Here is a 19,223-nt window from a genome sequence, read left to right as displayed (position 1 = left end):
TTTCCACGTTAAGAAGAGGCGGCGAAGATATTCAAGTGTAGTCGATTCTATTAAAAACAGAATAAAAAGTTCCCTTGGCTTATCGGGGCCTTCTGAAATTCGTCGCCTTAAGCATAAGCCTACTTCGCCTAAACGTTAAAGTGGGGTTTAATTAACATGAATCTAATAAATTAAAGTTGCTTTCGTTCTGAAACGGTATTCATTGCAGGTAATGAGCCGTGAGGCTAAATTAATTGGTGTAGGAAATATCAAATGATATAAGTGGTTATGCTTTCTGAGAATCTGTAACATCCGGTTGTGCAGAGAACGTTTTATAAAGTTGAAATTGTTTAAATAGTAAACGTTTAATATTTCCACCACAGTTTCAAGTGAAAAAAAAACAAAAATCGGTCAGTATTTTCTTAGCCATTTGTAAGACAAAGAAGTAAACGTTTTCGCTGAATTACATAGCAATTAAATGAGTTTTACCACAAGATATAACAAAACCCTGATCTGGTTCTCACCCCTGATACCATGAACATGACTCACTGGTCAGGGGTTTGTATCTCACAATGAGATGATCACAAATAAACAATTTCTTTGCAGTAAAGAAGCCGGCGGCTTCGATATGAACACGACATTTTGGACTTGTGTAAAAAAATTGAGTTTTGGACTGACGTTTCGAGGCTAGCTCAAATCTTCATCAGGTCGAAACGCTAGCGGTTTGAAACTCTCTGAATAACTTCCACAGCAAATGCTCTTCACAGAAATATTCGACCAACTACAGTCTCAGTGGCGTTGGAAACGGGAGGAGTTTGGGGTGTGGGGTGGTATCACTCACTTTTCATTCTGTTTCAGGAAACATACATCAAAATTAAGAAAAACTCTTTTAGGAAAAACAGGAGAATGCGTACAAATTTTTATTTAGAGCCCGAGAGCTTCATGGCTTTTTAGGCGAGATCTGAACCAAGGAAGCGATTTGTGTGCCTGTGGCATATATTCTGTCGCTTTGCTCAGTAGGATAAACCTTGGACCCCAGTTTTAACTTCTTTCCTATTCATAGTAACTTATTGTTATTTTTTTTGGAGGCAGAACATTAGCGTTTTTATTCCCCTTTCATCACATATAAATTTAAAATTCTTAAATTGTAAGCCTTCAAAAGATTCTTACTCACTGATAAAAATTATTTCTGGATATAAAGAAAATAACTCTGAGTTCAATTTTAATTTCTAAAGCGTTTCGTAGAATACCAGACAATTCCTGATTGGATAAATCATTCGTGGCCATGCTTATGGATGTCCTTCAAACTTCAAGAATAAAAGAAAAGTCAAAATTTAAAGGCGTAAAAAGTAAAAGAATATTTAACACACCGTTAACATGTGTTAAATCTGATTATCCAAATAAGGTTTATACTTCAGAAAGCCTAAGGCTAGTTCGGAAGATTGGAATTTCCGAAACCGGTCCTAAACCAAACCGGACAAGACTTGAAGCATATTTTGATGATTATTGCGTTACAGTGCATCTCAAGTAAAGATATTCCCAGATTTTTTATACCTAGTGAAGAAAAAGTAGCTGTTATCGTTTTTCTTTTGTTTAATAATTTTAAAAGTATGGCTTTGGTTTGGATTTCGCGCAAAGCTACACGAGTGCTATCTGCGCTAGCAGTCCCTAATTTAACAGTGTAACACTAGAGGGAGGGCAGCTAGTCATCACCACCCACCTCCAGCTCTTGTGCTACTCTCTTACCAATGAATAGTAGGATTGGTCGTCACAATATATCACCCCAACGGCTCAAAGGACGAGTATGTTTGATGTGACGGGGATTCGAACCCCCAACCCTAAGATAACGAATTTTCAAAAGCAAGCCTTTTTTAGATTTGTATGGTTTTCTTCGTCACATTCACGGGCCTAATTCATATTAGGGCGGTATTAAATTCTAAAAGGCAAAGAAAATTACATGACAAAAATAAAATACATTTAAAGATTTAGATGGAATCACTTTTTACTGAGGAAACGTCATCTGGGAAAGTTTCCAGAAATGCATTTCATCAACGAAGACAAAAAAAAAAACTTTCTGGGGACGTAGACCACACCCGCTAATCTCTTTGTGCTATGACACTCGAAGGTGCGACAACACTTATATAAGTGAAACCTGATACAATATAAAATATTATTATCAAATAACTTAATATTATTCCATCATACATGAACGCAACCCAAAAAATCAACATCCAATTAACATTAGCAACACTAAACTATTATGCGTTAAGAAAAACATCTACAGAAGAATAATAAAAAAAGCTTTAAATATTTTGTGAACTAAAACCTAATTTAAATCAAATCATAGGTGTCGCCCTATAAAAGAAAGTTACCTGATGATGACCACACGATGAAATAAAGTTAAACAAAAAATAAAAATAAGTAATTCACTCAAGTGCTGAGCCTTTGGACTTTTCAGGACCTGAAAACGAAAGGCGAAAGACTTTCGAAACGTCGTCCTCTACATTTGTGTCTCCACAACAGGCATATTACAAGACATTGTTGTTCCAGTAGCTTCATACCCTGTTGTTTTGTTGGTTGAGATTCAATTTTCAAGATGTTTTCGTAAAATCACAAACTGAATAAACAAAGTGACAGTTTTCATGTAAAAGTTTGATTTACAAGTTTTCTTATTTCATCAGTATTGAACAATAGCTTAGTAGGCGTAACTGATACTCAAGGAGAAAGAACCACTGAACAAAAACGTAGAGTACACCAATGATCTGTTCTTGTACATGAAGAACTGAAAGTACTACAGAGACCTCTACCTAGATTCAGGTGTAATCGTTTCTGATTTTGACCTAACTTTTAAGTCATCCATCCAGCCGGCAGTTACAGATACTAAAAAGGCTTAGTTCGGCTCTTTGAACCGAATGACTGGGTTGCCTGTAATCTTCATAATTCGTTCACAGACGAAAGTTTTGAGCACTTACAGTGGTATCAAGTCTCGAACCTCGGACACTTTGATTTGTGGTTGGAAATGCTTACTGTAAGTAGGAGTCAAAGACTTAGCACACACACACACACAACTTTAAATCTGGTGATAAAAGTTTAGTAGTTGCTCTATGTTGCACACTTTGATTCTAAAACACTCAGATGTCCAATTGCTTTTACAATTCACGCAAAGCTACACGAGGGCTGTCTGCGCTAGTCGTCCTTAATTTAGAAATGATAGGCTAGAGGGAAGGCAGTTAGTCAATACCACCCACCGCCAACTCTTGGGCCACTCTTTTACCGTCATATTATTACGACCCAACGATTGAAATGGCGAGAATTCGAACTGCGACGTTTAAATTTCGAGTTGAGCGACTCAACCACCAACTCGTGACGAGCCCCATATTCAGATCTCTGAGATTCATTGTCGATTGCTTTGAAATATGTTAAATTACAAAAATAAACACTGAGAGGACTGCCTCATTTCTGACTTAATTATATAAGCCCACAATCGCTGAACATTTTAATATACCATGATTAATAAGGGCATATTGCTGTTGCTATAGTTACTCTAGACCTCAGTAAAACGTGGATAGCATGCTGTTGAATTCCACAATATAATCATGGCAAAGTTTTTCGTTTTCATTCTTGTTCTCCAGATGGCTAAACGATAGCTTAAGAGTTAAAGTTCAAGGTTCGATACCTAAACAATGTAGCTAGAACACTGTGCAGCTTTACATAGGGCCTTCCAAAACTATGAGTCCATGAAATGTTTCCTTAAAAGTTAATCTTTGGTTTAACTTATACGACTGTTAGGGCCTACAGACAGAAGGTGCCTAGCCCCTACTATTGCCTTGATCAAGCACTGTCCGGACTTACATCTCTATACCTCGGGTTTCGATATCCGTAGTGGGCAAATATAGATAACCCATTGTGTAGCTTTGTTAAGTGCAAATCAACACAATGGGCTACTTATGCTGTGCCCATCAAGAGTATCGAAACACGGGTTCTAGAGTTATAATCCCTCAGACACTACCGCTGTGCTACTGGGGATGCTAATGCTGCACAAGAATTACATTTTGGGCATTAGGCTGATCCCAATTATGATTTATTCCATGGGAGGTTTGTTAGATTACTCCTTTACCATTTATGGCCAACAAGAAATTTGTTAGGTTACTCCGTTTTGATTTTAAAGTTAAAAAAACACATGAACAAATACCATTCTAACTAGCGAAACGTTGACCCGATTTCTTTATGAGCATTTTGTTCTTTATTCTAATACTCTGCAATTGGTGAAACTGTTTTTTTTATGTTGAATTTTGCGCAAAGCTACACGATGGCTATTTGCGCTAACCATCCAATATTTAGCAGTGAAAAACTAGAGGGAAGGCAGATAGTCATTACGCCCACCCACAACTCTTGAGCTACTCTTTTTTGTAACGAAAAGTGGGAGTGACCGTCGCAGTATAACGCTTCCACAGCTGAAAGGATCAGCATGTTTGGAGGTACAGGGATTCGATCCCGCGACCTTTAAATTCCGAGTGGCGCGAACTAACCACCTGACGATGTCAGGCCAACTTAATAAGAAAAGACAGATGTTCGCACTTCATGTAAGGACCTATCTGAATTAGTAAAAGTCACGTCAAAGACAGCAAAGGATTCTAAATGACGTCATTCTGGACGCTATCTCATACATCGTTAGGCAGTTTAGATTGTTAGAATTCATAGGCCAGAAGAAAAGAAGCCAATTAGGAATAACCCACAGCCAGCTATTGTCTGGCTGAGTTGTAGAACTATAGCGTCAATGTTATAGCTTACCAACGAACCCCAAATGCGAGTTCGTGGAAATAGAATATCAACCATGAATCTTCACGTACTCTGTAACCATTAGGCCACGACTAGTTTTACAGTATTACTTTGTCCAATTGTTGACTTTAGTTGAAGTCCTTACACTTTATTAAAATTTCACCTTTCCGTGAAAGAAACGCAGGATCATGTTAAAATGTTGTATCTAATATGACCTTTGTGATGAATTAGCATATAAAAATGTACTGTTTAAAACAAACATATAAATGATTTCTTAAACTTTCTATGTTTGAAAAAAAAATCCATCGTGACAAAAAGTGTGAACAAAATAAAATACTTCATTTCTAATAATAATAATAATAATTTTATCATCAACTCTATTTTTCAGTTTTCTGTCACAATGAATTAAGTAACGAAAGACCGAGATGTGCAGGAGTGTTCTAACAGGATCGCTTTATCGAAGTAAACATTACTGGTGCGTTTGTATACACTTCCTCTTAAATTCCGCAGAACTTTCTGTCTGTTTAATGGTTCTGTATAACTACTATGAAACGTGGTACTTATTTAGTGTGGATTGTACACGTTGACTGGTTTGGAAGACTCTAACATTTTCTCGGGATATAGAGGAGGCGTGTTATTAGTACCACGTGACACGCTTGGCTAGCTGCCAGGTCTTATTTTTTCGTCCTTAGGGTAGGAAGTTTGTGTTTATAATAAACTGGAGATGAGTGATTACGGCATGCTTGTAAGAATGGATGAAAGAACGTCACTGGGTTAGCGGATTTTCTACAGTTAAGTATTTGCTACTTTCGCGTTTTTGGCGCATGCGCATTCTTAGGATTTTTTTGTCCTTTTCATCTAACCTTCAGGTCAAAGTGCAAAGTAATGAAATATAAGCCTACTTTTGTTTCTCACAATCTTTTCCTTTCATCTTAGGAATAAATGTTTGTATTTTTAAAGAATAGAAAAAGCTTTGAAAACTCCAATATTAATTTCCAGTCGCAGCAGATTATCTTATCTTATTAAGTATACTTTTCTTATTTATAAAAATTGTAACTCATTGTTTAATCAATTAGATACATGAGCTGTGAACGGTGTTTTCGGCCGTAAATCCCAGTAATATCTAATGAGACTCGACAAAAGTAAGAGATTTAGGTGAGTCTACAATGAACGAATGTATATATGTATATATATAATGATACAAAACAATGTTTATAACGAATGTATAGTAATGAAAATGTAATAAAACTAGATATATTCAGCATTGCAACCAGTAATGACTGTGTTCAGTTTGTAATACAGAAACACTAGTCGTTAAACCCCTACTGTGTCAAATGTGTATTTCAACTGCTAGAGAGAGAAACATGTCATTCTCGTTTCCTTTTAACATGCAAGCAACGTGTAATTACCAAATATATTTAATGTTCTTCAGTGACACGTATGAAACAAACTGTTGTGTGCTTAAGAGCATTATTTGTGATTTTCAATTATTTAATATTGTCGTGACTTAATTTTGTGTTATTTTGATCAATTATGATGCGAAGTATTGCTGTGATTTATAATTTTGTTACATTCTTGTCAATTCTGATGTGAAATATTTACGTGTTTACAAAGTTTTACTTTTAGTGGGTCAGTACTGTACAAAGTTTATATTAAATCATCGACTTTACAATTTAGAGGGACATCTCTGTCTTTTTTAATAATGTCAGCTGACAGTATTACATCTCCTACTTTCTTACGTTCAAGCAGGATAATAGACCAGCTGTGGTAGCGCTCTCTTTTTTTTCTTCTTCCTACTGTTTTAGCTCGTAACGAGTCAATACCGGTTCGCTGTAAACGGCGCAGATGAAGCCAATTCGTGCAAACTGCCGTTGGTGTTTCAAACGTACACACACAGCTCACTGTCTCGTGTACGACTCATGTGATCTAACAATAATAACAGTATTTTTTGCCACGCATAAATTGAATCAGAGACAAACGAATTTCCTTCCGTCATGTAGTAATCTAAGTAAGCAAATGAATTTTCGAAAGTCTAACCTGTTAAACTATAAAATGAATACTTGAAGGAACAATAATCAATTGATATTTCTCCCGATATTAAAGTGTTCGCCTTAAATTAGAAAACAAATTAACATCAGTAGAACTAACTCATAATTTACCTTAATAATGATACCCCACAAAATAATCAGATATCAGATAATTAATTGTTATCAAGCTGACCACGTTTCAAAACACCATTAGAGAACTGAAGACAGTGCTAATGTGTTTAGTATATTAATACTAACAAAAGTACCTTCGCTTAAATGAATTAGGTCGTACACAACGCAGTAGCGAACAAACACCAACTACAGCTACAAAGTTTTATAAAAGTTCACGCTTAACATCTAACGCGTTAGGAACCCAGCGGCAATTTGTTATGGAGAAAACTGACTAGTGGTCTGGTGGTGATATTGGGAACTAAAAGACAAACAGGATTTTTTTTTTTTTTTTTTTGCGTTTTTAATCGTTTGTTATGAAATACGTGAACTGTGTGATAGTTTATAGATATATATATATATATCACACTGACGGATATGCATATACGATATTTGATATACACGGCATCGATATATATACACATGTATACATATTTACTTAACAACGACTTTCTAGTGGCTCAATGGTAGTCTGAAGGCTTATGATGTTAAACACTAGTTTCAGATAGTTGTGGCAAACACAGAACAGATAGCTTATTGTTAATATCTGCCCTTAGTAACACGTTTGTTTTATTTGTTTTGAATTCCGCGCAAAGCTACACGAGGGTTATCTGCGCTAGCTGTCCTTAATTTAGCAGTGTAAGACTAGAGAAAAGGCAGGTAGTTATCACCACTTACCGCCAACTCTTGGGCTACTCTTTTACCAACGAATAGTGGGATTGACCGTCACATTATAACGTCACCACGACTGAAAGGGCGAGCATGTTTTGGGGATTCGAACCTGCGACCTTCGGATTACGAGTCGAACGTCTTAACCCACCAGACCATACCTGGCCAAAACTGGGTGTTAAATAGTGCTAAATAAAAATGTTTGACATTGCACAACTGTGCACAGAATATAGACTGATTAATTATAAATTCTGGACCCAGTTAAATAACCAACACATAGCTCATTGTGTGCTCTTCCATTTACGGGTATCGAAACCCGGTTTCATCGTTTTATGTCCGCAGACATGCCGCTGTGCCATTGGGGGGAGCATCTTTAACAACTAACCTTATAACAATTGAATTTTTAAAAATATAATGTGAAACGGATAATGAAATATTAAAGAAATAGACGATAACATTAACGTTAGCGAAGCATTATATATATCTATGTATATATCTGTTATTTATACCCCCTTTTTATAAATTACCCATGATCCCATCGTATTCTTTATTCGTGGTGCTTTTATTTAAATTTAGAATAAACCGGAAAAAGTAATCAATTACCTGTCATTGTTCCAAATATCCAAAAGAGTGTAATTATTGAACAGAAACTATCTAGTGTACAACGAAACACCAGTATTGTATTCTCTAACACAAACGTATTTTAAACGACCTACAGTTAGTAGCCTATAAGACTAAAGCGATTTAATCGATAATCTAAGAACAGCGATTACGTCGATTAGTTTCCTGTAAACTAACCAATTATTCGGTTAATCTTACGAAGACAATCAACTAACTGAAGCCAGTCCTTTCAGTAATTAGTCCAACAATCAATTAATTAAAACTACAATTAAATTGATTGTCACGAAAATAATTAATCAATCAATGAAACCTGGGTTTACTGTTATGTACTGTTTCCGGTTGTTCCAAATAACCAAGTAATTGAAATTTTGACATAATGTTTGTTTGCTATTAGCCCAAAGCTACATATGGTGGTGTTGGTGGCGGTGGATGTCTTGTGGTTTGAGGGTTTGATTCCCATTATTACTGAACTTCTTCACCACGTCTTGGTTATCAAAAAGTCACTGAGACTGTCTACCACCGTCATTAACTTCGAGCTGTTAACAAGAGAGAAGTGCCTTTTTTTTTTTCATATTGTAATGTGTTTTTCGGTTATGAGGAGGAACACATCTAGGGGGATGAGGTACAGGGGAGCCGACCCTCATTTCCTCATATTTTTTTCAGAAATTAATAAATATTATTTAATTGTATATAAGTAGGCGTAGATTTGGAGAATGGAATCCTCCACAGGGCCAATTCTCCTCACTCAATGTTTTCGAAAATTAGTAATTATTATTTAATGTTACATAAGTAAGTGCAGATATAGGGGTCTGAAACTACGCCTCCCTATTTTCTTCGGAAGTTAATAAAAACAGCCAAAACAGTATGAAAAAATATATTGTGGAAGTTTTTTTTTACAATTTAGTTGAGCTATTAATTTTCATAAAAGTGTCCTGAACTTAAAACAGCTGCAGTCTACAACAATTCAGTTGAAGTGTCAGCCAACGACTTGTTGTTCCTAAGCTAATACACCTATAAGAATGATAATTAAACACTGCCATGATAATATTCGTTCATTGTCTGGAAATTTGTTTTTGTCAGAGTCGGTAACGATCAGTATTTTTTGTTAATGTCTCTTCACAACCAGGGGCACAGTGGCATGTCTGCGGACTCACAACTATAGAAACCGGGTTTCGACAGCCGTGGTAGACAGAGCATAAACAGCTATTTGTGTAGCTTTGTGTTTAATACTAAACAACACGAATCTTAACAACCGGTTTGTCACAGCCATCTTTCTGGTCTGTAGGACTTCACGAAAACCGACCACCAACATAGATCTGATGGAACACTCGTATTTAAATCTCGATGTTTTTTCTTGTACTTGCACTTTTGTGGCTCACACCAGTGTAAGAAAGGAGTGAGTTGATTGACCGCTGCTATCAAACAGGTTGAGAAACAGAGGTTTTGGCCACCTACAATACTTTTTGAATTATTACGATAGATTTTTTGTAGTTTAGAAGTGTAAATTCTCATGATGTTTTAGCACTATTTATTTATAAAATGAGTGAAAACACGGGTGGCACAGACTGTATAAATACGACTTTCATAAAGAAAAAAATGAAAACAAACACTCTATTGATTATTGCTATAATGTTTTTTACGTGTGATTATAAATAATTATAACTATTTAAGTTTAATTAAAAATTGGAAACGTTTGTTGTTAACGTTTTATTTTTATATCAATCACATTAATAGAAAGAGATAAAGGAATTAACATCGTTGGATTATAATCTGATTAAACTAATCGTTTCCTTGAAATGGAGGCTGAAGGCCACATGGGGAGTTCACCTACTTTTAACCACTTACACAACTATACGGTAGTGTGTTTTCTGTCAGTCAGTAGGTAGACAATGAATTGTCTTCACACAACAGACGTTTAGCGTTGCAACTTGTACTGTCGTGAAGCCAGTAAAAGATGCGTATGCCATGAATCATGAGAAAAATTACACACTCTTTGGCTACAACACAGCATAACAAATGAACATCCAAAGCAAGAAATAACACAAATGTCATTTTTAATTTTGGTTTAATTTGTTTTTGAAACAGAACACGTTCGGGGATCTGTCACCCAAATATTATTGAGAATGCTGTAGAACCATCTAATGATATTGATAGCCTGAATCACAGATAATTAATATTCGTGTAATATTTCCTAGTCTTAAACAAAACACTTGTTTGTCTAGTATTTTGTGCGACTGTAAAATAGTGTGTTTTTATAGTATAAGATCACTTAATCCTTCAAATAAAAATCTCGATAGCACTAAAATGTAGGGGGTGACAACTCAAATAACAAATTAAACAACAGTTCTGTAAAGATACGTTGATATTATACAGGGTATCCGAAAGGTGTGGAGTCATAATTGCTTTAACAAATTTTAGAGTGCTGACCTTTAATTCGAAACTAGCTTGAAACAGTATTTCAATACCGTTTGAATCACACGAACCATATCCGTGTTATCTAAACTGCCGGTATCCTCAGAATTTGCGATTGATTTCCCAACAGTACTGTGTGAGTGATGTTTTTCTTCTCATCTGGATGGGGTGCATCAAATTTGGAAGCAGCCCTCCGTTGGGACTAACCATCTTGTGTCACACAACAGGATTAACTTGACCTTCTTTGTGAGTGGACATTGTTGTAACCAGTCGCGTATCTGAAAAAGTTGCAAATCACCTATGGTTTTAGATTTTCGGTCATCCTGTAAAGCACGTGCTGTTATTCACACGTGTTTTTGTGTTTATAAGTATCAATATAATATAACTTTCAGTTCAGTAATGGACCACGAAATATCTGAGATGCTCTCATGGCAACATCTTCATGGCGTTCACGTGGAGATTCCATTGAGTAAATATGTAATTTGTAATGCACTCACTTCTTCAAGATAAAAAATAACGTAAGTGAGAAAATGAAAGTGAACTCACTATGAAGTTTATTCTAGCTTTAGGCCAAAGAAGGTTTAAAGCAAATTAACCATTTTTATGGTTTATTGGTTAAATATAATTGTAAAATATTATTTAACCATGACACTTTCGTGTATTCCAAAGATATCTCAAGGTCAATGTCCAGATATTTAACCTCCTCGGTATGTTTTTAATCTATATAGTTCTTCAGAACCTCAGTTGGATTCACAGACGACTATAGTTCTGGACCCATCCCTTTGGATCCACAGGTGACTTCAGTTCTGGACCCATTCAGAGAATCCGTAATTAAGAATCTCAAAGACAAAAAACTTGTTATTCAGAAACATATTAAATAACTATTATCATATATATTTGTGGTTTCTAAAGGTGTTTTTGTGTTAGAGTGTGCAGCCACTTCTTTTGTGAGAAACATTAAACCAGAATTTGTATAAATAACTTCAGAAGTGTATGTATTTTTATCAGTGACTTCAGTTGTGGACCAACTCCTCTGGATCGACATGTGACTTCAGTTGTGGACCAACTCCTCCGGATCCACATGTGACTTCAGTTGTGGACCCACTCCTCTGGATCCACAGGTGACTTCAGTTGTGGACCCATCCCTCTGGATCCACAGGCGAATTCAGTTATGGACCCATCCCTCTGAATCCACAGGTGACTTCAGTTCTGGACCCATCTGTGTTCACTTGCCCTCTGTTTCTTGCATTGAAATTTTAGCTACCAAAATAACCTTTTACAAAACAAAACGCTTTCAAAACACTGCAATTTCACTCTTTAAAATATCGGAGAAGGCTATTTTAGAAAGGAGAGCGTAACATTCATGGGCCCCTTTAAAATCAGACACTAGCAATTTAGTTAATCTGACCTTGCAATTGATTCAGATTATAAAGGCAAGACGCTTTTGCACCCTCTGCCGGTAGCCAGCTGGGACATTGACTGACTAACGGATTAGTAAATCTATGTGAGTGGCAGGAGTTTGAAGTTTCTTCTGTGCTTATTGGTAATTTTGTACCGAAATGAAAGAGCGCATTATCAAGTTCTCACATCAGGACTAACAGATATGATTATGTATTATAATAGATATTAATCTGAGCTAAATCTGCTGAGTTAAATATAAGATTCGAGTTAAGCTGCCAGGTTAGACCTATGATCAAAGTTAAGCTGCCAGGTTAGACCTATTATCCGAGTTAAGCTGCTAGGTTAGACCTATGATCCGAATTAAGCTGCCAGGTTAGACCTATTATCCAACTTAAGCTGCCAGGTTAGACCTATTATCCGAGTTAAGCTGCTAGGTTAGACCTATGATCCGAATTAAGCTGCCAGGTTAGACCTATTATCCAACTTAAGCTGCTAGGTTAGACCTATGATCCGAATTAAGCTGCCAGGTTAGATCTGAGACTCGAGTTAAGCTGCCAGGTCAGACCTATGATCCAAGTTAAGCTGCCAGGTTAGATCTGAGACCCGAGTTAAGCTGCCAAGTTAAACGTATGATCCGAGTTAAGCTGTCAGGTTAGACCTATGTTCCGAGTTAAGCTGCTAAATTAGACCTATGATCCGAATTAAACTGTCAGGTTAGATGTGAGACCCGAGTTAAGCTGCCAAGTTAAACGTATGATCCGAGTTAAGCTGTCAGGTTAGACCTATGTTCCGAGTTAAGCTGCTAGGTTAGACCTATGATCCGAATTAAACTGTCAGGGTAGATCTGAGACTCGAGTTAAGCTGCTAGGTTAGACCAATGATCCGAGTTAAGCTGTCAGGTTAGATGTGAGACCCGAGTCAAGCTGCCAGGTTAGACCTATGATCCGAATTAAGCTGCTAGGTTAGATCTGAGACTCGAGTTGAGCTGCTAGGTTAGACCTATGATCTGAGTTAAGCTGCCAGGCTAGATCTGAGACGTTAGTTAAGCTGCGGTATTACATGAAGGGATAAACTGTAAATAAATGATTTAACAATTGAATCAGACACATTAAAATGTAACTGGCTCGAGATGTGTTTCTTATATAAGTTACAAAAATGAATTAGAATAGTAAATATTATGTGGATTTCTCACGGAGTACATTATAATACATACACATACATATATATATATATCATTAATATCCAACTCTTTAAGGTTAGCATTTGGGCGAAAATGTGAAAAAAAAGTTTGATTTTATCTCGCGAATTGAAGAGAGAATGTAAAAATAAATAAGCACATTTTTGTTATAATTGGAAAGGTTTGGTGTCAAAATAAAAAAAAAGCACATTTTTACCATGTGTACTGGAAGTAATGACTATTCTGTGTATCTCAGGACGGCTGGTATGGGCATTAACACTTTTACTAATAAAGCAGAGAACAACGTTTCGACCTGAAGATGACATAAGTATTAGTAAAAGTGTTGATACCCGTACCAGCCGTCCTGAGATACATTTTTACTTCAAGTGGGTTTCTCGTCATTATGAATTAGTGACTGTTCTGTCTGTTATAACATTCATGTCGTTTTTTTCCACTGTAGTTTTAACTGTATTCACTCAGATTCTTTCCACTCTTGTATTATTTGTACTGGACCAGCTTCACCATAACTTGGTGAGTGGCTTCTCTCCCGATAACCCTAACATCAACAGAACATGCTACGTTCTAAATCTTGTTTATGTTTTTTCATTACGTTCTTTAGCTTTGATCTTATATATATATATATATATATATATACAGAAGGATTGCAAAAATCAATGATTAAAATACACATCAGACTCAGTATTCATGTAATATATTGTTGAAATACGTAGAAAATCAAGGGAACGTTTTTACGTCATTGTTAGGTAACTGAGAGTCAACAAGAACAAAATGGCGGACGTTTCAATTTTATATGGAAGTTGTGTTGTTGTGTTCGAAACAAAAATTACCACATGCAAATAAGATTATTGTAAAAAGAACTTTTACCATGTTTGGTCACTCTATCAGAGGACTTCATACAGTGTATTATTCTGTTTAAATATTTGGACTTTCCACACAATGTCTAGTTACGTTTATCTATTTTTTTTATGTTATTTAGGTTTTACCTTATTTTTTCATTTTTATTTCATTTTATCCTGTTTTTTGAGGCTGGGTTATACCAGTTTTGAAAATTCCCTCATTTTTTGTCGTTTTTCAGACCTGTAGGTATTTAAAACGGATAACATTATCTCATTTTTACACTTCAGTATTGTACTCAACACAAACTTGGTTAATGTTTCTTGACAGCACACAAAAGGTCAAAACAAAAATCTTTCTATTCTTATCTTTTTCTCAGGTTCTTCAGTCCCGTAGCTCTGAATTCTTGGCACCAAGCAGGTCCCCCGCTTGGACAATAGTAAATAAGTCTTCGGATTTACAATGCTAAAATCAGGGGCTCGATTCTCCTCGGTGGACACAGCGGATAGCCCATTGTAGCCTTACTATAAAAACACACACACACACACACGCTACGGGAGATAACAAACGTAGAGAAGTATAGGGAGATGCATCTATTACAACATTTCGTTTCGTGTTTAGGTTCAAAACGTGAATTATTTCTTTTTTAACCCGGCATGGCCAGGTAGGTTAAAGCGTTCGACTCGTAATCTGAGGGTCGCGAGTTCGAATCCCCGTCACACCAAACATGCTCTTCATCTTAGGTGTGGAAGACGTTACAATGTGACGATCAGTCCCACTATTCATTGGTGAAAAAGTAGCCCAATAATTGGCGGTGAGTGGTGAAGACTAGCTGCCTTCCCTCTAGTCTTACACTGCTAAATTAAGGACGGCTAGCACAGATAGCCCTCAAGTAGCTTTGCGCGAAATTAAACAAACAAACGCAATGGTAAGAAGTTGCATTTGCGAAAGCATATTTATCAAGTGCGTTCCACTATTATCACGTGTCTTGTTTCTAATAGGTTTGTTTATTTTAATTAAACGTAACCATGCACTGTTTTTGAACTTAATTATTTCCATGTAGCAGAATTCCGTCGAGTTCTTTTGGAGCTGACAGAACACAATCATTTCTTGAAGAAATAAAATTTACTAGTTTATTGTGGACAGTACAACCAACACTAACTTTTAAAGACCAAATAAACAAGACATGTTGTAACGATCTAAAGTAGGCTTAACCTGGCTAACATACAAACATGGGTCTAATTAACTTAATTTGGCTAGTAACCAGCTTAACTCTCAACTACAGTTATACTTGTTGGAAACTGATGAGTGGTGACAAAGATCACTTAAAAATCAGTTTTTCTAAGAATGTTTACCAAATTTTTATCTTTATTATTTTTAATATGAAGTTAATGATCGTTATACAAGGGAACGCCTCCTTACCACAATGAGTAAAACGAAAAGAAGCGTGGTTATACGACATGGTTCGCACATCTGAACTGCGGAAGGACAGAAAGAGCGAAGACACCAAACGAAGACACGGCTCTATGGCATTAAAGAATGGATAAAGCGACCCCTCAAGACCAACTAACAGCTGCCAGAGGTCGAATTCAATAGAAAAACATCAACAGTGAGGCATATGTGTGACGTCCTGCAATCGTTTTGACAAATAACGTAAGACTTCAAGAGAACTAAAACCTTTTAGTATAAAGACTTAATTACCTACTAAAATGAAAGAAACTGTTCCAAAGAATGCATGCGGAAGTTCATCGTCAAAGCAAGTAGTTTACACTCGGAAATAATCGCTAAATGTAGGTTCATTGATTGTTGTTAAGAGTAAAGCTACACAAAGGGCTATCTCCACGCCGCCCATCGCAAATATCAATAACCTAAATTTTAGGGTTAAAATCTTCCCGATTTATTCCTGAGTCACTGGAAGGTTATCAAAACCCACGGTCCAAAATGCAGTCTCAAACATAAGCTCTCAGGTGGTCAGAATTTGGGAACCATGAAGACTTCTTAAAAAACTACTTATTTGAGCGCAGAGCTACAAAATGAGCTTCTGTGCTGTATCCGTCGTAGAGACCGAAACTTGAATTTTAGCTTTGTAAGCTTTTAAGCTGAAAAACTGTTTATTAAAAAATTGAATTGATTAATATGACTTCAAACAGAAGTAAAAGAATAGCTTATCACAACAGATTAAACTAAGAAAACCCTTCGAATTCATGTTATTTTTTTAATCGTAGACTTAAAGTGTTTATCGTTTTGGTGGTGACAAGATTCCGTGGTTTGCGTCTTATTACCTCTGAAAGAATTGCTCTTCGTACTTTGAAGCCAAGGTGAGGGTCAATGAACCCCACTAATCCATCTGACAAGAGTAGCCCAAAACTTTGGCAGTGGGTACTGTTGAATTGTTGCTTTCGTTTTAACCTATAACTTCAACATTAAGGTTGCTGAGTCAGATAACTTTATTGAACTTTGCTTAATGTCCAGCAAGGCATAAAAGCAAAACATGGATCACAGCATGGAAGGCTTCAAATAACTATTCCTGACCTTTATGTATTAACCGATACCCCTAGGGAGTTACATTTTGAGCAGATAATTCTAGAAAGGGTATTTTTATAACCAGGTCCATTGTGATAATTCTTACAACTTCTGTGATTTTAACTTTTTCTTCTTCGACTCCGGTACGGGATTGTGCTGCTTCATCCTCACTCAAACCTGATTACCCAAATTCACATGTTTTTGTGATGAGAATGGAAAGATAGTAGTTATTGGATTGGGTGTGGCCGAGGTTTAGCGTGCCAGACCGTTGAATCCAAAAGTCCATGGTTCACATCTAGTTGCTGTAAATTTGCGCTCCGTTTGTTGTGGGTCATGGGTACGTTATAACAGTGACGAACAAATCCTACTATTTGATTAAAATGGACCAGGAGTTGACAGTGTAACATGCTGATTAGCCGCCTTCCCTGTAATTCAAAATCAGAGACAGTTAATGTAGAATTTGTATGAAATTCATAAACCAGCAAACTGTTGTAACTCTATCTAGTGGATCGTGTACCTCGATTATATCGTATTTGCATTTACGTTTGTTTTAGGGCAATTTGGCTACAAAGTAAACGATAATTCGCCTCGATAAGAAATCACGCATGCTCGCCCTCCCAGCCGTGGGGGCGTATAATGTGACGGTCAATCCCACTATTCGTTGTTAAAAGAGTAGCCCAAGAGTTGGCGGTGGGTGGTGATAACTAGCTGCCTTCCCTCTAGTCTTACACTGCTAAATTAGGAACGGCTAGCACAGATAGCCCTAGAGTAGCTTTGTGCGAAATTCCAAAACAAACAAACCAAAACAAACAAGAAATCACGTTTAACATGATTTTGTATAGATAAACATGATTACATTTGACATAAATAAACTACTGTACATACACACTTACAATAATGTGGTACACTTTGGCAAAGCTATAGTCTGAATATTTCTAAGGTTTGGTTTGTTCCGAATTTCGCGCAAAGCTAAAACAGAGGGAGATGGTAGCAAAAACCACAATTAAAACGTTATTCGTATTTCAAAAAGGACAGCAACTTTCAAAACATTCGTAATGATTTGGTCCGGCACGGCTAGGTGGTTAAGGCACTCGACTCGCAATCTGAGGGTCGAGGGTTCGAATCCCCGTCACACCAAACATGCTCGCCCTTTCAGTCGTGGAGGCGTTATAATGTGACGGTCAATCCAACTATTCTTTAGTAAAAGTGTAGCCCAAGAGTTGGCAGTGGGCGGTGAAGACTAGCTGCTTTCCCTCTAGTCTTGCATTGCTAAATTAGGAACGGCTAGCGCAGATAGCTTTCGTGTAGCTTTGCGCGAAATTCAAAATGAACTAATTACACTGACGGTGTTTTAATCAAAATTTACAGACAAATATATAAAAGTAAGTATAATAGTAATTCAAAATTTTACAATAAAAACCTAACCAAGTTTGAATCAAAGTTTTATATTTCTTCCCTCCGGTATTTATTAAAACAGCTCTTGTATCGTCTTGATTGTCTTTCAGTGTGCTGCTAGCTTGGTGCCACCTTAAACGCCACTTCTACTATATTTATTTGCCCTTTGTGCCACCTGCTACCACCTTTCTTGATGATCCTTTTGCCTTCGCCTTATAATGGCCCGGAGAACGAGAGATATATTCTAATTCTACAGTGGCCTGGAGTACCAGAGATAGATTATACTTCTACAGTGGCCTGGAGTACCAGAGATAGATTCTACTTCTACAGTGGCCTGGAGTACCAGAGATAGATTCTACTTCTATAATGGTCTGGAGTATCAAAGATAGATTCTAATTCTACAGTGGCCTGAAGTACCAGAGATAGATTCTACTTCTACAATGGCCTAGAGTACCAGAGATAGATTCTACTTCTACAATATTCTGGAGTCCAAGATAGTTTCTACTTCTACAATGGCCTGGAGTGTCAGAGATAGATTCTACTTCTACAATGGTCTGGAGTACCAGAAATAAATTCTACTTCTATAATGGTCTGGAGTGTCATGGATAAACTCCACTTCTACAGTGGCTTGGAGTTCCAGAGATAGATTCTATTTCTACAGTGGTCTGGAGTGTGAGACATTTATCCCGATGTTTATAAAAGCGTTGTGTGCCTACCTAGTGATGTGTCATCATAATTAATTTCCTTCCTCAAGTACCTGTTTATTCACTTAGTTAAGCATTTCACTTACAAAATTTCCTTTCTATATGTAGTTAAACCAACAGATGGTAAATGCTCCTAAATGGTTCATTCATCTCTACTCACGATTTTCTTGATGTTAATCCATTTCTCTTCAAATATTCTTTGATACTGAAATAGATACAAAGTTCTGGGTTGCCTTATGTTCATATTGACTCAAACCAGTAAAATAAAATAGCCATTTTCCTGAAAAGACAGATTTTGACAGTTAGTTTGGTATGTTGACAAAAAAGTCTATTTTTTGTTGTACACAGAATTTATTGTTTTAAAATTAGCTTCACAGTTTTCAATTTGTGAAGATAAAGATTTGATGTATAGTGATCACTTTGGTAAACACTAGTTACAAGGACACCATATCCTTGTCCGGTTTCGCTAAGAGAAGTACACTACTTTTTTGTTTTTAAATTGAGAATTACAAA

At 36.5% G+C, this 19,223-nt stretch overlaps 1 long non-coding RNA gene across 1 annotated transcript; it reads left to right on the top strand.

Annotated features, from left to right (window-relative positions):
* Positions 1–5,483: 5,483 nt before the first annotated feature.
* LOC143235311 (uncharacterized) lies at positions 5,484–18,974 on the top strand. The gene is made up of 3 exons (XR_013019021.1): positions 5,484–5,549; positions 11,664–11,852; positions 18,117–18,974. It is a non-coding gene; the product is annotated as an uncharacterized LOC143235311 (long non-coding RNA).
* The last annotated feature ends 249 nt before the right edge of the window (positions 18,975–19,223 follow it).

Source organism: Tachypleus tridentatus, chromosome 12 (genome assembly GCF_004210375.1).
Source record: "Tachypleus tridentatus isolate NWPU-2018 chromosome 12, ASM421037v1, whole genome shotgun sequence".
In the NCBI taxonomy this organism is placed as follows: domain Eukaryota; kingdom Metazoa; phylum Arthropoda; class Merostomata; order Xiphosura; family Limulidae; genus Tachypleus; species Tachypleus tridentatus.
Note: the sequence above shows the minus strand (reverse complement) of the source record. Positions and strands in the feature narration are given on the sequence as shown.